The sequence below is a fragment of the Coregonus clupeaformis genome, chromosome 1 (assembly GCF_020615455.1).
Source record: "Coregonus clupeaformis isolate EN_2021a chromosome 1, ASM2061545v1, whole genome shotgun sequence".
Classification (NCBI taxonomy): Eukaryota; Metazoa; Chordata; class Actinopteri; order Salmoniformes; family Salmonidae; genus Coregonus; species Coregonus clupeaformis.
Window position 1 is genome coordinate 4,270,371 of NC_059192.1, and position 27,658 is coordinate 4,298,028.

At 44.2% G+C, this 27,658-nt stretch overlaps 1 protein-coding gene across 2 annotated transcripts in view; it reads right to left on the minus strand.

Moving 5' to 3' along the window:
* The window catches only part of tacc2 (transforming, acidic coiled-coil containing protein 2), a 272,493-nt gene that overhangs the window by 231,765 nt on the left and 13,070 nt on the right, over window positions 1-27,658 (minus strand). Inside the window, exon 1 of one of the 2 annotated variants that reach the window (XM_041893506.2) lies at window positions 23,011-23,129. The exons of the other annotated variant lie outside the window; for it this stretch is intronic. The gene's annotated coding sequence lies outside the window, so the exon portion shown is untranslated. Of the gene's footprint in view, window positions 1-23,010; window positions 23,130-27,658 lie in introns of those variants that run through there. 2 annotated transcript variants of the gene reach the window in all.

The window sequence follows — 27,658 nt, forward strand, 5'->3', positions numbered from 1 at the left end:
GTCGTCCCCGAGGCCGGAGTCGGCACACGTCTGGAGCCGCGCGTCAAGGGGGGGGTACTGTCACGGTTTCAGCCGAGGCTGCCTCTCTCCCTTGTTCGGGCAGGCTTCGGCGTTCGTTGTCTCCGGAATACTAGCTGCCACCGTTGTATGTTTCATGTTCGTTTGCTTTTGTCTGATTGTTGTCACACCTGTTTTCATTTAGTGTCATTAGTGTCCTATTTAGTTCTCGTTGTGTTTGTCAGGTGTTGTGTGTTATTGATTTTTGTCTGTCGTGTGTAGGGCTGATGTTCGCTATTTCGCTCGGTTGAGCTTCCCTCCACTGCGTGGAGTGTTTACGCACCTGTGTAGTGCGCATTTGTTTTGTTCGCCTTCGTGCGTTATTTCGCCTACGGGCAAGTGTTCTCGTAATTTCCTTGTTGGAGAGTTACTAAAGTCTGTTGGACTATACTTCGGTGTCCTGCGTTTGATTCCACCACTACACCCACCTACAGCACGCGTGACAACCGGCCTTCTAGCCACTGCCGCTCCTTATCTCATCATTCCATTTGTTTTGTCTTGTTTATTACACACATCTGGTTCATATCCCATCATCAGTACCTGTATACAGTTGAAGTCAGAAGTTTACATAGACTTAGGTTGGAGTTTTTAAAACTCGTTTTTCAACCACTCCACAAATTTCTTGTTAACAAACTATAGTTTTGGCAAGTCGGTTAGGACATCTACTTTGTGCATGACACAAGTAATTTTTCCAACAATTGTTTACAGACAGATTATTTCACTTATAATTCACTGGTCTTCCAGTGAGTCAGAAGTTGACATACACTAAGTTGACTGTGCCTTTAAACAGCTTGGAAAATTCCAGAAAATGATGTCATGGCTTTAGAAGCTTCTGATAGGCTAATTGACATTATTGGAGTCAATTGGAGGTGTACCTGTGGATGTATTTCAAGGCCTACCTTCAAACTCAGTGCCTCTTTGCTTGACATCATGGGAAAATCAAAATAAATCAGCCAAGACCTCAGAAAAAAATTGTAGACCTCCACAAGTCTGGTTCATCCTTGGGAGCTATTTCCAAATGCCTGAAGGTACCACGTTCATCTGTACAAACAATAGTACGCAAGTATAAACATGTACTGAGATGAATGTACTTTGGTGTGAAAAGTGCAAATCAATCCCAGAACAACAGCAAAGGAGCTTGTGAAGATGCTGGAAGAAACAGGTACAAAAGTATCTATATCCACAGTAAGTCCTATATCGACATAACCTGAAAGGCTGCTCAGCAAGGAAGAAGCCACTGCTCCAAAACCACCATAAAAAAGTTTGACGACAGTTTGCAACTGCACATGGGGACAAAGATCGTACTTTTTGGAGAAATGTCCTCTGGTCTGATGAAACAAAAATAGAACTGTTTGGCCATAATGGCCATCGTTATGTTTGGAGGAAAAAGGGGGTCGCTTGCAAGCCGAAGATCACTATCCCAACCGTGAAGCACGGGGGTGGCAGCATCATGCTGTGGGGGTGCTTTGCTGCAGGAGGGACTGGAGCACTTCACAAAATAGATGGCATCATGAGGAAGGAACATTATGTGGATATATTGAAGCAACATCTCAAGACATCAGTCAGGAAGTTAAAGCTTGGTCGCAAATGGGTATTCCAAATGGACAATGACCCCAAGTATACTTCCAAAGTTGTGGCAAAATGGCTTAAGGACAACAAAAATCTATGTATTGGAGTGGCCATCAGAAAGCCCTGACCTCAATCCTATAGAACATTTGTGGGCAGAACTGAAAAAGCATGTGCGAGCAAGGAGGCCTACAAACCTGACTCAGTTACACCAGCTCTGTCAGGAGGAATGGGCCAAAATTCACCCAACTTATAGTGGGAAGCTAGTGGAAGGCTACCCGAAACGTTTGACCAAAGTTAAACAATTTAAAGGCAATGCTACCAAATACTTATTCCCACTGGGAATGTGATAAAATAAATAAAAGCTGAAATAAATCATTCTCTCTGCTATTATTCTGACATTTCACATTCTTAAAATAAAGTGGTGATCCTAACTGACCTAAGACAGGGAATTTTTACTAGGATTAAACATCAGGAATTGTGAAAAACTGAGTTTAAATGTATTTGGCTAAAGTGTATGTAAACTTCCGACTTCAACTGTAAGTGTTCCCTCTGCCCCCTTGCCCTTGTCTTTGTTTGTGATTGTTTATTGTGGAGGAGAGAGAAGCTCGGTGGAACTCCGTGTATTTTGTATTCGCCGGGAATAATCCCTGTGTGCCTTGCATCTTTACGCATTACCGCGTAACTCTGTGGTTCAGAATAAATCCTGTTATTCTGTGATTTACCCTCCTGCGCCTGACTCCTTCAAAACCACCTCATCACAGTAGTCTGGTTTAACCAGAATGAATGTTTTCGTTTTCAGCGAGTCACTTGTCTCCGTGCTGCTGTGCTGTGCTGTTTGTTGCTGCTTGGCTAACTGCCAAACTTTAAGTTTTTTTTAAACCTTTTTTAAAACCGTTTAATCTATCTTCATTCAACACATTCTACCAACGACTTAGTTCTTTTTAAAATAAATTTACTAACTCAACTTTTTTCATTCAACTTTTTCACCCCGGACGCTTTATCTGGACATGGTTCTACAGGACCTCCACCAGCCGAAGCTAAGTAGTAATATTAACACTTTGCCGTCTAACTGCACTCTCTGGACTCATAATATACAGGAGAACTACCGCCTTATGGTGAGGATAGCCGTGCTGCAAACCCAGCTTCAGATGCAATCGTTAGGCAAGGACAATGTAAGTGTAGGAAAGGATGAAACAGCATCTGTGCCACCAGTAAGTACAGATAGTAGTATAAATCCCCTCTCACAGTCCCCGCAGCCGGACAATTTTCTCACGGCTTCTGGAAAGAAATGCTGTCGGCATGCTCAACTGGTGTCGCTCATTCAGCCGACAGAAACTTTCAACCGGTTCTCCCCATTAAGCAACGAGTCGGAGTCAGAGGCCGAGCCTTCTCAGGTCTTTCCGGGGTCTGAGCCACCAAAGCCTCCCACTATTAGCGCTGACAAATTGAAAACCCCAGTCATTGGCGACTCCATTACCCGCAATATTAGACTTAAAAAGAATCATCCAGCGATCATACACTGTTTACCAGGGGGCAGGGCTACTGACGTAAAGGCTAATCTGAAGATGGTGCTGGCTAAGGGTAAAACTGGCGAGTGTAGAGAGTATAGGGATATTGTTATCCACGTCGGCAACAACGATGTTAGGATGAAACTGTCAGAGGTCACCAAGGGCAACATAGCTTCAGCGTGTAAATTAACTAAAAAGATGTGTCGACGTCGAGTAATTGTCTCTGGCCCCCTCCCAGTTAGGGCGAGTGAAAAGCTCTACAGCAGAGTCTCTCAACTCAATCGCTGGTTGAAAACTGTTTTCTGCCCCTCCCAAAATATAGAATTTATAGATAATTGGCCCTCTTTCTGGGACTCACCCACAAACAGGACCAAGCCTGGCCTGCTGAGGAGTGACGGACTCCATCCTAGCTGGAGGGGTGTTACAGGACCAAGCCTGGCCTGCTGAGGAGTGACGGACTCCATCCTAGCTGGAGGGGTGCTACAGGACCAAGCCTGGCCTGCTGAGGAGTGATGGACTCCATCCTAGCTGGAGGGGTGCTACAGGACCAAGCCTGGCCTGCTGAGGAGTGATGGACTCCATCCTAGCTGGAGGGGTGCTCTCATCTTATCTACCAACATAGACAGGGCTCTAACTCCTCTAGCTCCACAATGAGACAGGGTGCAGGCCAGGCAGCAGGCTGTTATCCAGCCCAATGAGACAGGGTGCAGGCCAGGCAGCAGGCTGTTAGCCAGCCCAATGAGACAGGGTGCAGGCCAGGCAGCAGGCTGTTAGCCAGCCTGACAGCTTAGTGGAGTCTGCCACTAGCACAGTCAGTGTAGTCAGCTCAGCTATCCCCATTGAGATCGTGTCTGTGCCTCGATCTAGGTTGAGCAAAACTAAACATGGCGGTGTTCGCCTTAGCCATCTCACTGGAATAAAGACCTCCTCCATTCCTGTCATTATTGAAAGAGATTGTGATATCTCACATCTCAAAATAGTGCTACTTAATGTTAGATCCCTCACTTCCAAGGCAGTTATGGTCAATGAACTAATCACTGATGTGATTGGCCTGACTGAAACATGGCTTAAGCCTGATGAATTTACTGTTTTAAATGAGGCCTCTCCTCCTGGTTACACTGGTGACCATATCCCCCGTGCATCCCGCAAAGGCGGAGGTGTTGCTAACATTTACGATAGCAAATGTCAATTTACCCCCCCAAAATGATTGCTTTTCGTCTTTTGAGCTTCTAGTCATGAAATCTATGCAGCCTACTCAATCACTTTTTATAGCTGCTGTTTACAGGCCTCCTGGGCCGTATACAGAGTTCCTCACTGAGTTCCCTGAATTCCTATTGGACCTTGTAGACATGGCAGATAATATTCTAATTTTTGGTGACTTTAATATTCACATGGAAAAGACCCACTCCAAAAGGCTTTCGGAGCCATCATCGACTCAGTGGGTTTTGTCCAACATGTCTCCGAACCTACTAATTGCCAAAGTCATACCCTGGATCTAGTTTTGGAATAAATATTGTGGATCTAAATGTTTTTCCTCATAACCCTGGACTATCGGACCACCATCTTCAAACAGCATGATAATGTATGCACTCACTAACTGTAAGTCGCTCTGGATAAGAGCGTCTCCTAAATGACGTAAATGTAAATGTAAATCTTATTACGTTTGCAATCTCAACAAATAATCTGCTCAGACCCCAACCAAGGACCATCAAAAGCCGTGCTATAAATTCTCGGACAACCCAAAGATTCCTAGAGGCCCTTCCAGACTCCCTCCACTTAATCAAGGACGTCAGAGTACAAAAATCAGTTAACGACCTAACTGAGGATCTATATTTAACCTTGCATAATACCCTAGATACAGTCGCACCCCTAAAAACAAAAAAACATTTGTCACAAGTAACTAGCTCCCTGTTATTCAGAAAATACCCGAGCCCTGAAGCAAGCCTCCAGAAAATTGGAACGGAAATGGCGCTCCACCAAACTGGAAGTCTTCCTACTAGCTTGGAAAGAAAGTACAGAGCAATATCGAAGAGCCCTCACTGCTGCTCGATCATCCTATTTTTCCAACCTAATTGAGGAGAATAAGAACAAACCGAAATGTATATTTTATACTGTCGCAAAGCTAACTAAAAAAGCAGCATTCCTCAAGAGAGGATGCCTTTCACTTCAGCAGTGATGAATTCATGAACTTCTTCGACAAAAAGATCATGGTCATTAGAAAGCAAATTACGGACTCCTCTTTGAATCTGTGTATTTCTCCAAAGCTCAGCTGTCTGTACAAAACTGCCAGGACCTAGGATAAATGAAGACACTCAAGTATGTTAATCCTGTATCTCTTGACACATTCATGAAAATAGTCATAGCCTCTAAACCTTCAAGCTGCATACTGGACCCTATTCCAACTAAACTACTGAAAGAGCTACTTCCTGTGCTTGGCCCTCCTATTTTGAACATAATAAATGGCTCCCTATCCTCTGGATGTGAACCAAACTCACTAAAAGAGGCAGTAATAAAGCCTCTTCTGAAAAAGCCAAACCTTGACCCAGAAAATTTAAAAAAAACTAAATTGGCCTATATCGAATCTCCCGTTCCTCTCAACATTTTAGAAAAAGCTGTTGCCCAGCAACTCACTGCCTTCCTGAAGACAAAAAAATGTATGCGAAACGCTTCAGTCTGGTTTTAGACCCCATCATAGCACTGAGACTGCAATCGTGAAGGTGGTAAATGACCTTTTAATGGCGTCAGACCAAGGCTCTGCATCTGTCCTCGTGCTCCTAGACCTTAGTGCTGCTTTTGACACTATCGATCACCACATTCTTTTGGAGAGATTGGAAACCTTAATTGTTCTACATGGATTAGTTCTTGCCTGGTTTAGATCTTATCTGTCGGAAAGATATCAATTCATCTCTGTGGATGGTTTGTCTTCTGACAAATCAATTGTACGTTTCGGTGTTCCTCAAGGTTCCGTTTTAGGACCACTATTGTTTTCACTATATATTTTACCTCTTGGTGATGTCATTCGGAATAAAATGTTAACTTTCATTGCTATGCGGACGACACACAGCTCTACATTTTGATGAAACATGGTGAAGCCCCAAAATGTCCTACCCTGGAAGCCTGTGTTTCAGACATAAGGAAGTGGATGGTGGCAAATGTGTTACTTTTAAACTCGGACAAAACAGAGATGCTAGTTCTAGGACCCAAGAAACAAAGAGATCTTCTGTCGGATCTGACAATTAATCTTGAAGGTTGTACAGTCGCCTCGGTATTACTCTGGACCCTGATCTCTCTTTTGTAGAACATATCAATAATATTTCAAGGACAGCTTTTTTCCATCTTCGTAATTATGCAGAAAAACTCATCCATGCTTTTGTCACTTCTAGATTAGACTACTGCAATGCTCTACTCTCCGGCTACCTGGATAAAGCACTAAATAAACTTCAGTTAGTGCTAAACACGGCTGCTAGAATCTTGACTGGAACTAAAAAATTTGATCATATTACTCCAGTGCTAGCCTCTCTACACTGGCTTCCTGTTAAGGCTAGGGCTGATTTCAAGGTTTTACTGCTAACCTACAAACCATTTCATGGGCTTGCTCCTACCTATCTCTCCGATTTGGTCCTGCCGTACATACCTACACGTACGCTACGGTCACAAGACGCAGGCCTCCTTATTGTACCTAGAATTTCTAAGCAAACAGCTGGAGGCAGGGCTTTCTCCTATAGAGCTCCATTTTTATGGAATGGTCTGCCTATCCATGTGAAAGACGCAGACTCTGTCTCGATCTTTAAGTCTTTACTGAAGACTAATTTCTTCAGTAGGTCCTATGATTGAGTGAAGTCTGGCCCAGGGGTGCGAAGGTGAACGGAAAGGCACTGGAGCGACAAACCGCCCTTGCTGTCTCTGCCTGGCCGGTTCCTGTCTCTCCATTGGGATTCTCTGCCTCTGACCCTATTACGGGGGCTGAGTCACTGGCTTACTGGCGCTTCCCATGCCGTCCCTAGGAGGGGTGCATCCCTTGAGTGGGTGGAGTCACTGACGGGATCTTCCTGTCCGGTTTGTCGCTCCCTCGGGCTCGTGCAGTGGAGGAGATCTTCATGGGCTATACTCAGCCTTGTCTCAGGGTAGTAGGTTGGTGGTCTGTTGATATCCCTCTGGTAGTGTGGGGGCTGTGCCTTGGAAAAGTGGGTGGGGTTATATCCTGCCTGGTTGGCCCTGTCTGGGGGTATCGTCGGACGGGGCCACAGTGTTTCTGTATAGCACTTTGTGACATCTGCTGATGTAAAAAGGGCTTTATAAATAAAATTTGATTGATTTAAAAATGTGATATTGCTCGGACAACATTTCTTACCTCCTTTTAAATCTGAAATTTTATTTTATGCTACTAAAGGTGCCTTCATTTGCCTTCATGTGTTTAATATCACGTGCTTGTCACTAATACGTGTCCTGTCCTTAGAAGTTATATATAATATTGATGATGCTGAGTGATAAAGCAATTTCCCAAGTTGGGATCAATAAAGTACTCTACGCTACTATTGTTTCACTTGCCGTTCAGTCCGTTTAACCAGGCTATCGTCACTGGGATGCATTACATCACGTTGAATCAATTCCTCACCCGCCCGGTCACATTCTGCACCAATCAGCTAACCTTCGCCGGCAGTCACCTGACCTCATCCTCCCTCAGTGACTTCACTATTTTAGTGAGGTGATATCACCCCCTTGTCGTACCATGACTCAAGGGGGGGAACGAGAGGGACGGACACAGAACTGTATCTAACTGAAACAGGTGGCACAACTAGGGGGAAGTCCCTCTTCTGTTGTGTGTCTATAAATGGTGTTAGTCTCTCTCTGAGTGGTTGGTGTGCGTGCCAGTGGAGGCTCCTCAGAGGAGGACGGGGAGGACCATCCTCCACAGTGAATTTCATAAAAATAAAAATTGTAAAACATTCAAAAAGTTATCCTTTTAAGATAAAACTATACAACATATATTCACATCACCAAATAATTTATTAAAACACACTATTTTGCAATGAAGGTCTGCAGTAGCCTCAACAGCACTCTGTAGGGTAGCACCATGGTGTAGCCGGAGGACAGCTAGCTTCCGTCCTCCTCTGGGTACATTGACGTCAATACAAAACCTAGGAGGCTCATGGTTGACTCAAAGAGAGCGAAAGACAATAGTTGAACAGTTTTCAACAAATTAATTTCTTCAAAAATGAAGGAGAAGCAAGAGAGAGATAGATTTCGTAATTGTTTTTCCCTTTCAGTTTCACTTACTTAACTAGCAAATGCAGCTAGCTAGTTTAGCATACTCAAACTCCCTGCTCAAATAGAGGGATGCTATGTTAGCTAGATGGCTATGACTATCCAACACAACACTGGAACTCTTCCAAGTCAAGCTAAGCTTTTGGTTTTACTAATTTATTGCCACGGGGTCCGCCGGTGTATCTGTGAACTGTGTTTACGCGTGAACAGGGGTTTATTCATTCCGTCGATTCTGTTGAAAAATGTTTCTTAAACTGATGCAAACGGAACGAAACGGGGATAAACATGCCTGAATTTGTCCAATAGAAACTCTTGTTTGCAGCTGTTGGGCTAATGATTACACCCGAGATAAGCTAGATGCAGGGAAAGAGTGTGCAAGGCGGTACTGAATGTCACTGTCTGTACATGTGTCACTGTCTGTCACATCAAATTTGTCTCTCGACCTGTGTGCACCTACGTTGTAAATTTTCATTCATAGGCTAGGTTGTAGCAACCTCATGATGGGTACAGGGAATATTTGAGTATCATGTAGTAGCCTAAACCTATCGATGTAACATTGAACTGGGTGAATGGAATATGAACGACAGCCATCCAATGTGCTGTAATAGAAATAAGGCCATGCTCATGAAAGATTAAAAAAAATCGTCCTCCCTCATCTTAAATGGCACCAACCACCACTGGTGCGTATGTGACTGTGGCAGACAGTACCTCAATCTGAAGCTGTGTAATCCTATGGGGTAAACCTCTTGGGGTAGGTGACAGATTGGCCTGTCTGAGGACATCCAGCTGTCTGTCTGCCTTGGGGAATAATAGAGGACAGCAGTGAGGCGATCAGATCAATACCAGTATCAACAAACATCTCATATCCTCAGATTAATACCAGTATCAACAACCATCTCCTATCCTCAGATTAATACCAGTATCAACAACCATCTCCTATAGTCAGATTAATACCAGTATCAACAACCATCTCCTATAGTCAGATTAATACCAGTATCAACAACCCATCTCCTATAGTCAGATTAATACCAGTATCAACAACCATCTCCTATAGTCAGATTAATACCAGTATCAACAACCATCTCCTATAGTCAGATTAATACCAGTATCAACAACCATCTCCTATAGTCAGATTAATACCAGTATCAACAACCATCTCCTATAGTCAGATTAATACCATTATCAACAACCATCTCCTATCCTCAGATTAATACCAGTATCAAAAACCATCTCCTATAGTCAGATTAATACCATTATCAACAACCATCTCCTATCCTCAGATTAATACCAGTATCAACAACCATCTCCTATAGTCAGATTAATACCAGTATCAACAATCAACTCCTATAGTCAGATTAATACCAGTATCAACAACCAGCTCCTATAGTCAGATTAATACCAGTATCAACAACCATTTCCTATCGTCAGATTAATACCAGCATCAACAACCATCTCCTATCCTCAGATTAATACCAGCATCAACAACCATCTCCTATAGTCAGATTAATACCAGTATCAACAACCATTTCCTATCGTCAGATTAATACCAGTATCAACAACCATCTCCTATCCTCAGATTAATACCAGTATCAACAACCATCTCCTATAGTCAGATTAATACCAGTATCAACAACCATCTCCTATAGTCAGATTAATACCAGTATCAACAACCATCTCCTATAGTCAGATTAATACCAGTATCAACAACCATCTCCTATAGTCAGATTAATACCAGTATCAACAACCATCTCCTATAGTCAGATTAATACCAGTATCAACAACCATCTCCTATCCTCAGATTAATACCAGTATCAACAACCATCTCCTATAGTCAGATTAATACCAGTATCAACAACCATCTCCTATAGTCAGATTAATACCAGTATCAACAACCATCTCCCTATAGTCAGATTAATACCAGTATCAACAACCATCTCCTATAGTCAGATTAATACCAGTATCAACAACCATCTCATATAGTCAAATTAATACCAGTATCAACAACCATCTCCTATAGTCAGATTAATACCAGTATCAACAACCATCTCCTATAGTCAGATTAATACCAGTATCAACAACCATCTCCTATAGTCAGATTAATACCAGTATCAACAACCATCTCCTATAGTCAGATTAATACCAGTATCAACAACCATCTCCTATCCTCAGATTAATACCAGTATCAACAACCATCTCCTATAGTCAGATTAATACCAGTATCAACAACCATCTCCTATCCTCAGATTAATACCAGTATCAACAACCATCTCCTATAGTCAGATTAATACCAGTATCAACAACCATCTCCTATAGTCAGATTAATACCAGTATCAACAACCATCTCCTATAGTCAGATTAATACCAGTATCAACAACCATCTCCTATAGTCAGATTAATACCAGTATCAACAACCATCTCCTATAGTCAGATTAATACCAGTATCAATAACCATCTCCTATAGTCAGATTAATACCAGTATCAACAACCATCTCCTATCCTCAGATTAATACCAGCATCAACAACCATCTCCTATCCTCAGATTAATACCAGTATCAACAACCATCTCCTATAGTCAGATTAATACCAGTATCAACAACCATCTCCTATAGTCAGATTAATACCAGTATCAACAACCATCTCCTATAGTCAGATTAATACCAGTATCAACAACCATCTCCTATCCTCAGATTAATACCAGTATCAACAACCATCTCCTATCCTCAGATTAATACCAGCATCAACAACCATCTCCTATCCTCAGATTAATACCAGTATCAACAACCATCTCCTATAGTCAGATTAATACCAGTATCAACAACCATCTCCTATAGTCAGATTAATACCAGTATCAACAACCATCTCCTATAGTCAGATTAATACCAGTATCAACAACCATCTCCTATCCTCAGATTAATACCAGTATCAACAACTATCTCCTATCCTCAGATTAATACCAGTATCAACATCCATCTCCTATAGTCAGATTAATACCAGCATCAACAACCATCTCCTATAGTCAGATTAATACCAGTATCAACAACCATCTCCTATAGTCAGATTAATACCAGTATCAACAACCATATCCTATAGTCAGATTAATACCAGTATCAACAACCATCTCCTATAGTCAGATTAATACCAGTATCAACAACCATCTCCTATCCTCAGATTAATACCAGTATCAACAACCATCTCCTATCCTCAGATTAATACCAGTATCAACAACCATCTCCTATAGTCAGATTAATACCAGTATCAACAACCATCTCCTATAGTCAGATTAATACCAGTATCAACAACCATCTCCTATAGTCAGATTAATACCAGTATCAACAACCATCTCCTATAGTCAGATTAATACCATTATCAACAACCATCTCCTATAGTCAGATTAATACCAGTATCAACAACCATCTCCTATAGTCAGATTAATACCAGTATCAACAACCATTTCCTATAGTCAGATTAATACCAGTATCAACAACCATCTCCTATAGTCAGATTAATACCAGTATCAACAACCATCTCCTATAGTCAGATTAATACCAGTATCAACAACCATCTCCTATAGTCAGATTAATACCAGTATCAACAACCATCTCCTATAGTCAGATTAATACCAGTATCAACAACCATCTCCTATCCTCAGATTAATACCAGTATCAACAACCATCTCCTATAGTCAGATTAATAGCAGTATCAACAACCATCTCCTATAGTCAGATTAATACCAGTATCAACAACCATCTCCTATAGTCAGATTAATACCAGTATCAACAACCATCTCCTATAGTCAGATTAATACCAGTATCAACAACCATCTCCTATAGTCAGATTAATACCAGTATCAACAACCATCTCCTATAGTCAGATTAATACTAGTATCAACAACCATCTCCTATAGTCAGATTAATACCAGTATCAACAACCATCTCCTATTCTCAGATTAATACCAGTATCAACAACCATCTCCTATAGTCAGATTAATACCAGTATCAACAACCATCTCCTATAGTCAGATTAATACCAGTATCAACAACCATATAATAATAATAATAATATGCCATTTAGCAGACGCTTTTATCCAAAGCGACTTACAGTTGTGCGTGCATACATTTTTGTGTATGGGTGGTCCCGGGGATCGAACCCACTACCTTGGCGTTACAAGCGCCGTGCTCTACCAGCTGAGCTACAGAGGACCACCATATCCTATAGTCAGATTAATACCAGTATCAACAACCATCTCCTATAGTCAGATGAATACCAGTATCAACAACCATCTCCTATAGTCAGATGAATACCAGTATCAACAACCATCTCCTATAGTCAGATTAATACCAGTATCAACAACCATCTCCTATAGTCAGATTAAAACCAGTATCAACAACCATCTCCTATAGTCAGATTATTACCAGTATCAACAACCATCTCCTATCCTCAGATGAATACCAGTATCAACAACCATCTCCTATAGTCAGATAAATACCAGTATCAACAACCATCTCCTATAGTCATATTAATACCAGTATCAACAACCATCTCCTATCCTCAGATTAATACCAGTATCAACAACCATCTCCTATAGTCAGATTAATACCCGTATCAACAACCATACCCTATAGTCAGATTAATACCAGCATCAACAACCATCTCCTATCCTCAGATTAATACCCGTATCAACAACCATCTCCTATAGTCAGATTAATACCAGTATCAACAACCATCTCCTATAGTCAGATTAATACCAGTATCAACAACCATCTCCTATCCTCAGATGAATACCAGTATCAACAACCATCTCCTATAGTCAGATGAATACCAGTATCAACAACCATCTCCTATAGTCAGATTAATACCAGTATCAACAACCATCTCCTATCCTCAGATTAATACCAGTATCAACAACCATCTCCTATAGTCAGATTAATACCAGTATCAACAACCATCTCCTATAGTCAGATTAATACCAGTATCAACAACCATCTCCTATAGTCAGATTAATACCAGTATCAACAACCATCTCCTATAGTCAGATTAATACCAGTATCAACAACCATCTCCTATAGTCAGATTAATACCAGTATCAACAACCATCTCCTATAGTCAGATTAATACCAGTATCAACAACCATCTCCTATAGTCAGATTAATACCAGTATCAACAACCATGTCCTATAGTCAGATTAATACCAGTATCAACAACCATCTCCTATAGTCAGATTAATACCAGTATCAACAACCATCTCCTATAGTCAGATTAATACCAGTATCAACAACCATCTCCTATCCTCAGATTAATACCAGTATCAACAACCATCTCCTATAGTCAGATTAATACCAGTATCAACAACCATCTCCTATAGTCAGATTAATACCAGTATCAACAACCATCTCCTATCCTCAGAATAATACCAGTATCAACAACCATCTCCTATCCTCAGATTAATACCAGTATCAACAACCATCTCCTATAGTCAGATTAATACCAGTATCAACAACCATCTCCTATAGTCAGATTAATACCAGTATCAACAACCATCTCCTATAGTCAGATTAATACCAGTATCAACAACCATCTCCTATAGTCAGATTAATACCAGTATCAACAACCATCTCCTATCCTCAGATTAATACCAGTATCAACAACCATCTCCTATAGTCAGATTAATACCAGTATCAACAACCATCTCCTATAGTCAGATTAATACCAGTATCAACAACCATCTCCTATAGTCAGATTAATACCAGTATCAACAACCATCTCCTATAGTCAGATTAATACCAGTATCAACAACCATCTCCTATAGTCAGATTAAAACCAGTATCAACAACCATCTCCTATAGTCAGATTAATACCATTATCAACAACCATCTCCTATAGTCAGATTAATACCAGTATCAACAACCATCTCCTATAGTCAGATTAATACCAGTATCAACAACCATCTCCTATAGTCAGATTAATACCAGAATCAACAACCATCTCGTATAGTCAGATTAATACCAGTATCAACAACCATCTCCTATAGTCAGATTAATACCAGTATCAACAACCATCTCCTATAGTCAGATTAATACCAGTATCAACAACCATCTCCTATAGTCAGATTAATACCAGTATCAACAACCATCTCCTATCCTCAGATTAATACCAGTATCAATAACCATCTCCTATAGTCAGATTAATACCAGTATCAACAACCATCTCCTATAGTCAGATTAATACCAGTATCAACAACCATATCCTATAGTCAGATTAATACCAGTATCAACAACCATCTCCTATAGTCAGATTAATACCAGTATCAACAACCATCTCCTATCCTCAGATTAATACCAGTATCAACAACCATCTCCTATAGTCAGATTAATACCAGTATCAACAACCATCTCCTATAGTCAGATTAATACCAGTATCAACAACCATCTCCTATCCTCAGATTAATACCAGTATCAACAACCATCTCCTATCCTCAGATTAATACCAGTATCAACAACCATCTCCTATAGTCAGATTAATACCAGTATCAACAACCATCTCCTATAGTCAGATTAATACCAGTATCAACAACCATCTCCTATAGTCAGATTAATACCAGTATCAACAACCATCTCCTATAGTCAGATTAATACCAGTATCAACAACCATATAATAATAATAATAATATGCCATTTAGCAGACGCTTTTATCCAAAGCGACTTACAGTTGTGCGTGCATACATTTTTGTGTATGGGTGGTCCCGGGGATCGAACCCACTACCTTGGCGTTACAAGCGCCGTGCTCTACCAGCTGAGCTACAGAGGACCACCATATCCTATAGTCAGATGAATACCAGTATCAACAACCATCTCCTATAGTCAGATGAATACCAGTATCAACAACCATCTCCTATAGTCAGATGAATACCAGTATCAACAACCATCTCCTATAGTCAGATTAATACCAGTATCAACAACCATCTCCTATAGTCAGATTAATACCAGTATCAACAACCATCTCCTATAGTCAGATTAAAACCAGTATCAACAACCATCTCCTATAGTCAGATTAATACCAGTATCAACAACCATCTCCTATCCTCAGATGAATACCAGTATCAACAACCATCTCCTATAGTCAGATTAATACCAGTATCAACAACCATCTCCTATAGTCAGATTAATACCAGTATCAACAACCATCTCCTATAGTCAGATTAAAACCAGTATCAACAACCATCTCCTATAGTCAGATTAATACCATTATCAACAACCATCTCCTATAGTCAGATTAATACCAGTATCAACAACCATCTCCTATAGTCAGATTAATACCAGTATCAACAACCATCTCCTATAGTCAGATTAATACCAGAATCAACAACCATCTCGTATAGTCAGATTAATACCAGTATCAACAACCATCTCCTATAGTCAGATTAATACCAGTATCAACAACCATCTCCTATAGTCAGATTAATACCAGTATCAACAACCATCTCCTATAGTCAGATTAATACCAGTATCAACAACCATCTCCTATCCTCAGATTAATACCAGTATCAACAACCATCTCCTATAGTCAGATTAATACCAGTATCAACAACCATCTCCTATAGTCAGATTAATACCAGTATCAACAACCATCTCCTATAGTCAGATTAATACCAGTATCAACAACCATCTCCTATAGTCAGATTAATACCAGTATCAACAACCATCTCCTATCCTCAGATTAATACCAGTATCAACAACCATCTCCTATAGTCAGATTAATACCAGTATCAACAACCATCTCCTATAGTCAGATTAATACCAGTATCAACAACCATCTCCTATCCTCAGATTAATACCAGTATCAACAACCATCTCCTATAGTCAGATTAATACCAGTATCAACAACCATCTCCTATAGTCAGATTAATACCAGTATCAACAACCATCTCCTATAGTCAGATTAATACCAGTATCAACAACCATCTCCTATAGTCAGATTAATACCAGTATCAACAACCATCTCCTATAGTCAGATTAATACCAGTATCAACAACCATCTCCTATAGTCAGATTAATACCAGTATCAACAACCATCTCCTATAGTCAGATTAATACCAGTATCAACAACCATCTCCTATAGTCAGATTAATACCAGTATCAACAACCATCTCCTATAGTCAGATTAATACCAGTATCAACAACCATCTCCTATAGTCAGATTAATACCAGTATCAACAACCATCTCCTATAGTCAGATTAATACCAGTATCAACAACCATCTCCTATAGTCAGATTAATACCAGTATCAACAACCATCTCCTATAGTCAGATTAATACCAGTATCAACAACTATATAATAATAATAATAATATGCCATTTAGCAGACGCTTTTATCCAAAGCGACTTACAGTTGTGCGTGCATACATTTTTGTGTATGGGTGGTCCCGGGGATCGAACCCACTACCTTGGCATTACAAGCGCCGTGCTCTACCAGCTGAGCTACAGAGGACCACATATCCTATAGTCAGATTAATACCAGTATCAACAACCATCTCCTATAGTCAGATGAATACCAGTATCAACAACCATCTCCTATAGTCAGATGAATACCAGTATCAACAACCATCTCCTATAGTCAGATTAATACCAGTATCAACAACCATCTCCTATAGTCAGATTAAAACCAGTATCAACAACCATCTCCTATAGTCAGATTAATACCAGTATCAACAACCATCTCCTATCCTCAGATGAATACCAGAATCAACAACCATCTCCTATAGTCAGATGAATACCAGTATCAACAACCATCTCCTATAGTCAGATTAATACCAGTATCAACAACCATCTCCTATCCTCAGATTAATACCAGTATCAACAACCATCTCCTATAGTCAGATTAATACCAGTATCAACAACCATCTCCTATAGTCAGATTAATACCAGTATCAACAACCATCTCCTATAGTCAGATTAATACCAGTATCAACAACCATCTCCTATAGTCAGATTAATACCAGTATCAACAACCATCTCCTATAGTCAGATTAATACCCGTATCAACAACCATATCCTATAGTCAGATTATTACCAGCATCAACAACCATCTCCTATCCTCAGATTAATACCCGTATCAACAACCATCTCCTATAGTCAGATTAATACCAGTATCAACAACCATCTCCTATAGTCAGATTAATACCAGTATCAACAACCATCTCCTATAATCAGATTAATACCAGCATCAACAACCATATCCCATCCTCAGATTAATACCAGTATCAACAACCATCTCCTATAGTCAGATTAATACCAGTATCAATAACCATCTCCTATAGTCAGATTAATACCAGCATCAACAACCATCTCCTATCCTCAGATTAATACCAGTATCAACAACCATCTCCTATAGTCAGATTAATACCAGTATCAACAACCATCTCCTATAGTCAGATTAATACCAGTATCAACAACCATCTCCTATAGTCAGATTAATACCAGTATCAACAACCATCTCCTATAGTCAGATTAATGCCAGTATCAACAACCATCTCCTATAGTCAGATTAATACCCGTATCAACAACCATCTCCTATAGTCAGATTAATACCAGTATCATCAACCATCTCCTATCCTCCACCTACAAAATAATCCTAACAGATAAACATGATAAGATTCCCTGCCACCGACTCATGACTGACACAATCATGTAAACACACCATGTCAATAGATCACATAGTCAAAAGACCATTAGAAAGAACCATCTCTCACCAAAGGCTACATACAGTAACAGACCATTAGAATTAACTTTCCCTCTGCCAGGACATGACATGCCAGTCCTTTCTACTGCCAGGATATGACATGCCAGTCCTTTCTACTGCCAGGATATGACATGCCAGTCCTTTCCACTGCCAGGATATGACATGCCAGTCCTTTCTACTGCCAGGATATGACATGCCAGTCCTTTCTACTGCCAGGATATGACATGCCAGTCCTTTCTACTGCCAGGATATGACATGCCAGTCCATTCTACTGCCAGGATATGACATGCCAGTCCATTCTACTGCCAGTATATGACATGCCAGTCCTTTCTACTGCCAGGATATGACATGCCAGTCCTTTCTACTGCCAGGATATGACATGCCAGTCCATTCTACTGCCAGGATATGACATGCTAGTCCCTCCTACTGGGGGCTATATGTTACAGTAAGTATAACTATAAGAAATGTAAGATGTGTCAAATAAATTATATCCAGCTCAGGGCTCCAGCCATGCATTTGGTTTGCTAACTTGGTAGCTAAGTGGCTAGATGTCAAGATCAAGTTTCTTGGTTACAGCAGAGACATTCAATCCCCTCCTGAATCAAGATCCCTGTTGCCTAAATGGCTTTGTGCATCAATTAATTTATTCATTTTCTATGTATTTTTTTTTTATATAGTGCCCCTTGTGTATACTTCCTGTTATAGCGTATACCCCGGTATGGTACAGAACGGTAGGGTACAGAACGGTATGGTACAGAACGGTATAGAACGGTATGGTACAGAACGGTATGGTACAGAACGGTATGGTACAGAACGGTATGGTACAGAACGGTATGGTACAGAACGGTATGGTACAGAACGGTAGGGTACAGAACGGTATGGTACAGAATGGTACAGAACGGTATGGTACAGAACGGTATGGTACAGAACGGTATGGTACAGAACGGTATGGTATAGAACGGTATGGTACAGAACGGTATGGACAGAACGGTATGGTACAGAATGGTACAGAACGGTATGGTACAGAACGGTATGGTACAGAACGGTATGGACAGAACGGTACAGAACGGTATGGTACAGAACGGTACAGAACGGTATGGTACAGAACGGTAAGGTACAGAATGGTACAGAACGGTATGGTACAGAACGGTATGGTACAGAACGGTAGGGTACAGAACGGTATGGTACAGAATGGTACAGAACGGTATGGTACAGAACGGTATGGTACAGAACGGTATGGACAGAACGGTATGGTACAGAACGGTATGGTACAGAACGGTATGGTACAGAATGGTACAGAACGGTATGGTACAGAACGGTATGGTACAGAACGGTATGGTACAGAACGGTGTGGTACAGAATGGTGTGGTACAGAATGGTACAGAACGGTATGGTACAGAACGGTATGGTACAGACCGGTATGGTACAGACCGGTATGGTACAGAACGGTATGGACAGAACGGTACAGAACGGTATGGTACAGAACGGTATGGTACAGAACGGTATGGTACAGACCGGTATGGTACAGAACGGTATGGTACAGAACGGTATGGTACAGAACAGTATGGTACAGAACGGTATGGACAGAACGGTACAGAACGGTATGGTACAGAACGGTATGGTACAGAACGGTACAGAATGGTATGGTACAGAACGGTATGGTACAGAACGGTATGGTACAGACCGGTATTAATTTGGCTTGCCTGGTGCAATGAAACCAACTAGAAATGTCTCAAAGCTGCAAACTCTGGCCACATGGCACTTCAGCCAGACTAAAGCAAATGCTCAGTATGTGAAATAATTTGATTAGTATTTGAAACCAGGTCTGAGGTGGACTGGGTGTATGGCCTATGGCTGGTGTGGTGCAAGGTTAGTCAGAAAGAACTGACCTGAATATGAAGCTGTTTATAAATAGATGTGTGTCCTGTTCTCCAACTCGACCCTGCAACCAGGCTGCACTCTGTCACAATATCATTATTTATTCCATTCTGTAGACCCTGATCTGTCACCTGCTTTGCATTCTATTTCCTAATAAACCCTTATTTACATTGACATTTTAGTCATTTAGCAGACACTCTCATCCAGAGCGACTTACAGTTAGCACTTCCTAATTCATTGCTTGTGTTGTGAGACCTGTCCCTGTCCTATGCTTGACCAGTGTAATCATTGACCCAGGAGAGCATTATCAAGTGACACCCACTTGAAGGAGGATTGTCCCAATGATTAGTACTCTGATATGTTTAGTATTCTTAATAATGTTATGTGGTCTGGCAGGCCACGCCCCTGTTGGGCCAGCCTCTCTGACTCTGGCAGGCCACGCCCCTGTTGGGCCAGCCTCTCTGTCTCTGCAGGCCACGCCCCTGTTGGGCCAGCATCTCTGACTCTGGCAGGCCACGCCCCTGTTGGGCCAGCCTCTCTGACTCTGCAGGCCACGCCCCTGTTGGGACAGCTTCTCTGACTCTGCAGGCCACGCCCCTGTTGGGCCAGCCTCTCTGACTCTGCAGGCCACGCCCCTGTTGGGACAGCCTCTCTGACTCTGCAGGCCACGCCCCTGTTGGGCCAGCCTCTCTGACTCTGGCAGGCCACGCCCCTGTTGGGCCAGCCTCTCTGACTCTGCAGGCCACGCCCCTGTTGGGCCAGCCTCTCTGACTCTGCAGGCCACGCCCCTGTTGGGCCAGCCTCTCTGACTCTGGCAGGCCACGCCCCTGTTGGGCCAGCCTCTCTGACTCTGCAGGCCACGCCCCTGTTGGGCCAGCCTCTCTGACTCTGCAGGCCACACCCCTGCTGGGACAGCCTCTCTGACTCTGCAGGCCACGCCCTGTTGGGCCAGCCTCTCTGACTCTGCAGGCCACGCCCTGTTGGGCCAGCCTCTCTGACTCTGCAGGCCACGCCCCTGTTGGGCCAGCCTCTCTGACTCTGGCAGGCCACGCCCCTGTTGGGCCAGCCTCTCTGACTCTGCAGGCCACGCCCCTGTTGGGCCAGCCTCTCTGACTCTGCAGGCCACACCCCTGCTGGGACAGCCTCTCTGACTCTGCAGGCCACGCCCCTGTTGGGACAGCCTCTCTGACTGTGCAGGCCACGCCCCTGTTGGGCCAGGCTCTCTGACTCTGCAGGCCACGCCCCTGTTGGGACAGCCTCTCTGACTCTGCAGGCCACGCCCCTGTTGGGCCAGCCTCTCTGACTCTGGCAGGCCACGCCCCTGTTGGGCCAGCCTCTCTGACTCTGCAGGCCACGCCCCTGTTGGGACAGCCTCTCTGACTCTGCAGGCCACACCCCTGCTGGGACAGCCTCTCTGACTCTGCAGGCCACGCCCCTGTTGGGCCAGCCTCTCTGACTCTGCAGGCCACGCCCCTGTTGGGCCAGCCTCTCTGACTCTGCAGGCCACGCCCCTGTTGGGCCAGCCTCTGACTGTGCAGCACTATGTGTGTGAATGCAGGGTAATTTCACCCTCTCTCTCTTGTGGGTGTATTATGTAAGTGTGTATGTGTGCATGCATGTAGTTATAAGTGTGTGTCCGTGTGTGTGTGTCCGTGTGTGTGTCCGTGTGTGTGTGTCCGTGTGTGTCCATGTGTATGTAGTTATAAGTGTGTGTGTCCATGTGTGCACATGCATGCTGCGTGTGTGAAGTGCCAAAAGTGTTTGGGGTTGTTTTGACAGCACAGAATGATCTCTAGCACAAATCATATGATAAAACTCTCAGAAGTGTTTGGGGTTGTTTTGACAGCACAGAATGATCTCTAGCACAAATCATATGATAAAACTCTCAGAAGTGTTTGGGGTTGTTTTGACAGCACAGAATGATCTCTAGCACAAATCATATGATACAACTCTCAGAAGTGTTTGGGGTTGTTTTGACAGCACAGAATGATCTCTAGCACAAATCATATGATAAAACTCTCAGTGCTGCCAAGACCTTCCGTCACCTCATCAAGGGCCTGTCCATCACTCACTACAGTCCATCTGTTAAGCCCCAGGTTTCTGGTGACCACCAACCACTGTATCTCTCACTACTTAGTCTTCTGCATTAGGATTCTCCCAAGTGTGCACTTGTTGGCCAATTCTTAATGCTTGTTGGCCTTGGCCAGGCCAATACTTACGCGGAGTGTAGAAGTGCACACTTTTTGGCAGAACGGTAGAACATTTGGGGACGTCTCCGACTCAAACGTGACAACACACAGCTTTATACCATCTCACTGGTGCACTCTAGTGTTCCCGACTCAAACATGACCACTCCTGCAACTGAGTGACTGACAGAGTAGAGCTTTGCTCATATCTGTACCACATGGCTTCTGTCTGTGTCCTGATTTGGTTTAAAGCCGCTGAAATGCTAGATTTGTAAACGCTCTCAATTTTAATCACGGATTAAAGCATGCAAAAAAACACAGCCCTGTGCTAAAAATAGGGCTATGTGCTAAAAAATACTGTCTTGAATAGATAAATGACAATCTGAGATCAAGGCGCCTCTAAACCATAACTATTACAAACTGGTCCGCGGGGAATCTAATGTTTTGGGTTATGTCAATCTGAAGAACAGCATTGCAAAGTAGTTCAAAGTACCAGGAAACCACTCAAGCCCACTTTTCACTGAGCACATGAGAAACACGTGAGAAACACATGAGAAACACGTGAGAAACACGTAAGAAACACATGAGAAACACGTGAGAAACACATGAGAAACACGTGAGAAACACGTGAGAAACACGTGAGAAACACGTGAGAAACACATGAGAAACACGTGAGAAACACGTGAGAAACACGTGAGAAACACATGAGAAACACGTGAGAAACACGTGAGAAACACGTGAGAAACATAACTGAAAACATGACAACAACAATGACAATGGCAAACAGAAAGTCACAAAGATCTTCAACTCACCAACACTAACAAGATGTACTACAATATTATTCCAATCGCAGGTTCAGATGCGACCTTGTTCAGTCAGTGATCTAGTTACTAGTGTCATTGAAGGCGCTGTCTATCTCTCTCACCCTCCTCGCACTGAGAAGCACTGCTGTGTTGCTATATCTGTTCTGTTCTCAGCAGCTCTGAAAAGGACGGAGGGAAGGTGGTCGGCAGGGGGATAGGGAGGGAGGCATGCAGGGAGGCATGCAGGGAGGGAGGGAGGGAGGCAGGTGATGGGTGGAGAGGTGAACTGAATACGGGAGTGGGAGGAGGGAGAGAGGCAGGGAGAGGGAGGGAGAGAGGCAGGGGAGGAGGGAGAGAGAGAGGCAGGGGAGGGGAGAGAGAGAGAGGCAGGGGAGGGGGGAGAGGCAGGGGAGGGAGGAGAGGCAGGGGAGGTGGGCAGAACTGGAGCTGTTGAGGCCATGTCTGCTAATGTCAGCAGGGGTGGGAGAGGCAGGGGGAGAGGAGGGGAAGGGGTTGCTCTGATGGCATGAAGATGCCGGAGAGTCAGCTGAGCTGGACAGGGGCCAGGGGGGCAGAAGTGGGCCAGGGGTTGCAGAAGGGGGACTGGGGGGTGGGGGAGCAGAAGGGGCCAGGGGGCCGGGGGGCAGAAGGGGACCAGGAGGGGCAGAAGGGGGTAGCAGAAGGGGGCCAGGGGTTGCAGAAGGGGGACTGGGGGGTGGGGGGAGCAGAAGGGGGCCAGGGGGGCCGGGGGGGCAGAAGGGGACCAGGAGGGGCAGAAGGGGGGGTAGCAGAAGGGGGGCCAGGGGTTGCAGAAGGGGACTGGGGGTGGGGGGGGAGCAGAAGGGGGCCAGGGGGGCCGGGGGGCAGAAGGGGGCCAGGGGGGCAGAAGGGGGCCGGGGGGTAGCAGAAGGGGGCCAGGGGGCCTGGGGGGACAGAAGTGGCACAGGGGGGCAGAAGGGGGCCAGGGGGGCAGAAGGGGGCCGGGGTAGCAGAAGGGGGCCAGGGGGGCAGAAGGGGGCCAGGGGGGCAGAAGGGGGCCAGGGGGCAGAAGGGGGCCAGGGGGGCAGAAGGGGGCCGGGGGGGCAGAAGGGGGGCCGGGGGGCAGAAGGAGGCCGCGGGAGGGGGCCAGGGGGGCCTGGGGGGGCAGAAGGGGGCCAGGGGGGGCAGAAGGGGGGCCAGGGGGGCAGAAGGGGGCCGGGGGGGGGCAGAAGGAGGCCGCGGGAGGGGGGCAGAAGAGGGACGGGGGGGACCGGAGGGGGCAGAAGGGGGGCTGTTGTGTTCTTACTACTACACAAACAGTAATATTGATACTTGAAACAGAGATAACGTTTACACAACTTTATCGTTCAAACTAAAGTTCAGGCACAGAACATTCATGGAAGGTGCAGTGCTCAATTAGTATCAATGCTCAAGGTTCCACAGTAACAACATAAAGTAGTGCCTAGGATAAATGCTGTATAATGGTATCACATTATATCATACATAACAGGGCCTAGCTAGGTAGCACTGTCAAGGCTATACAGTGCATTCGGAAAGTATTCAGACCCCTTGACTTTTTCCATATTATGTTACCTTAAAGCCTTATTCTAAAATGGATTAAATAGTTTTTTCCCTCATCAATCTACACACAATATCCCATAATGACAAAGCAAAAACAGTTTTTTTGTAATGTAAATGTTCTAATTTATTTTTTAAATTAAATATCACATTAACCTAAGTATTCAGACATTTTGCTCAGTACTTTGTTGAAGCACCTTTGGCAGCGATTACATCCTTGAGTCTTCTTCGGTATGACGCTACAAGCTTGGCACACCTGTATTTGGGGAGTTTCTCCCATTCTTCTTATGCAGATCCTCTCAAGCTCTGTCAGGTTGGATGGGGAGAGTTGCTGCACAGCTATTTTCAAGTGTCTCCAGAGATGTTATATCGGGTTCAAGTCTGGGCTCTGGCTGGGCCACTCAAGGACATTCAGAGACTTGTCCCGAAGCCACTCCTGCGTTGTCTTGGCTGTGTGCTTAGGGTCGTTGTCCTGTTGGAAGGTGAACCTTCGCCCCAGTCTAAGGACCTGAGCACTCTGGAGCAGGTTTTCATCAAGGATCTCTCTGTACTTTGCTCTGTTCATCTTTCCCTCGATCCTGACTAGTCTCCCAGTCCCTGCCGCTGAAAAACATCCCCACAGCATGATGCTGCCACCACCATGCTTCACCGTAGGGATGGTGCCAGGTTTCCTCCAGACATGCCGCTTGGCATTCAGGCCAAAGAGCACAATCTTGGTTTCATCACACCAGAGAATCTTGTTTCTCATGGTCTGAGAGTCCTTTAGGTGCCTTTTGGCAAACTCCAAGCGGGCTGTCATGTGCCTTTTACTGAGGAGTGGCTTCCGTCTGGCCACTCTACCATAAAGGTCTGATTGGAGGAGTGCTGCAGAGATGGTTGTCCTTCTGGAAGGTTTTCCAATCTCCACAGAGGAACTATGGAGCTCTGTCAGTGACCATGGGGTTCTTGGTCACCTCCTTGACCAAGACCCTTCTCCTCTGATTGCTCAGTTTGGCCGTGGGGCCAGCTCTAGGAAGAGTCTTGGTGGTTCCAAACTTCTTCCATTTAAGAAGGATGGAGGCCACTGTGTTCTTGGGGACCTTCAATGCTGCAGACATTTTTTGGTACCCTTCCCCAGATCTGTACCTCGACACAATCTTGTTTCGGAGATCTACGGACAATTCTTTCGACCTCATGGCTTGGTTTTTGCTCTGACCTGCACTGTCAACTGTGGGACCTTATATAGACAGGTGTGTGCCTTTCCAAATAATGACCAATCAATTGAATTTACCACAGGTGGACTCCAATCAAGTTGTAGAAACATCTCAAGGATGATCAATGGAAACAGGATGCACCTGTGCTCAATTTCGAGTCTCATAGCAAAGGGTCTGAATACTTATGTAAATAAGGTATTTCTGTTTTTTATGCTTTGCCATTATGGGGTATTGTGTGTAGATTGATGAGGAAAAAATAAAATTAAATGCATTTAACAATAAGGCTGTAATGTAACAAAATGTGGAAAAAGTAAACAGGTCTGAATACTTACCGAATGCACTGTATATGGCTTATGAGAGCGCAGGCAGTCAACAGTGTTTTGAGTGTGGGGATGTTGGCCATGAGGGGGATGTTGGCCATAAGGGGGATGTTGGTCATAAGGGGGATGTTGGCCATAAGGGGGATGTTGGCCATAAGGGGATGTTGGCCATAAGGGGGATGTTGGCCATAAGGGGATGTTGGCCATAAGGGGGATGTTGACCATAAGGGGATGTTGGCCATAAGGGGATGTTGGCCATAAGGGGGATGTTGGCCATAAGGGGGATGTTGGCCATAAGGGGGATGTTGGCCATAAGGGGGATGTTGGCCATAAGGGGGGATGTTGGCCATAAGGGGATGTTGACCATAAGGGGGGATGTTGGCCATAAGGGGGATGTTGGCCATGAGGGGGATGTTGGCCATAAGGGGGATGTTGGCCATAAGGGGGATGTTGGCCATAAGGGGGATGTTGGCCATAAGGGGGATGTTGGCCATAAGGGGGATGTTGGCCATAAGGGGGATGTTGGCCATGAGGGGGATGTTGGCCATAAGGGGGGATGTTGGCCATAAGGGGGATGTTGGCCATAAGGGGGATGTTGGCCATAAGGGGGATGTTGGCCATAGGGGGGATGTTGGCCATAAGGGGGATGTTGGCCATGAGGGGATGTTGGCCATAAGGGGGATGTTGGCCATAAGGGGATGTTGGCCATAAGGGGGATGTTGGCCATAAGGGGGATGTTGGCCATAAGGGGGATGTTGGCCATAAGGGGGATGTTGGCCATGAGGGGGATGTTGGCCATAAGGGGGATGTTGGCCATAAGGGGGATGTTGGCCATAAGGGGGATGTTGGCCATAAGGGGGATGTTGGCCATGAGGGGGATGTTGACCATAAGGGGGATGTTGGCCATAAGGGGGATGTTGACCATAAGGGGGATGTTGGCCATGAGGGGGATGTTGGCCATGAGAGGGATGTTGGCCATGAGGGGGATGTTGGCCATAAGGGGGATGTTGGCCATAAGGGGGATGTTGGCCATAGGGAGGATGTTGGCCATAAGGGGGATGTTGGTCATAAGGGGGATGTTGGCCATAAGGGGGATGTTGGTCATAAGGGGGATGTTGGTCAAAAGGGGGATGTTGGCCATAAGGGGGATGTTGGCCATAAGGGGGATGTTGGTCATAAGGGGGATGTTGGCCATAAGGGAGATGTTGGCCATAAGGGGGATGTTGGCCATGAGGGGGATGTTGGCCATAAGGGGGATGTTGGCCATAAGGAGGATGTTGGCCATAAGGGTGATGTTGGTCATAAGGGGGATGTTGGCCATAAGGGTGATGTTGGTCATAAGGGGGATGTTGGCCATAAGGGGGATGTTGGTCATAAGGGGGATGTTGGCCATAAGGGGGATGTTGGTGATAAGGGGGATGTTGGCCATAAGGGGGATGTTGGTCATAAGGGGGATGTTGGCCATAAGGGGATGTTGGCCATAAGGGGGATGTTGGCCATAAGGGGATGTTGGCCATAAGGGGATGTTGGCCATAAGGGGGATGTTGGCCATAAGGGTGATGTTGGCCATAAGGGGGATGTTGGCCA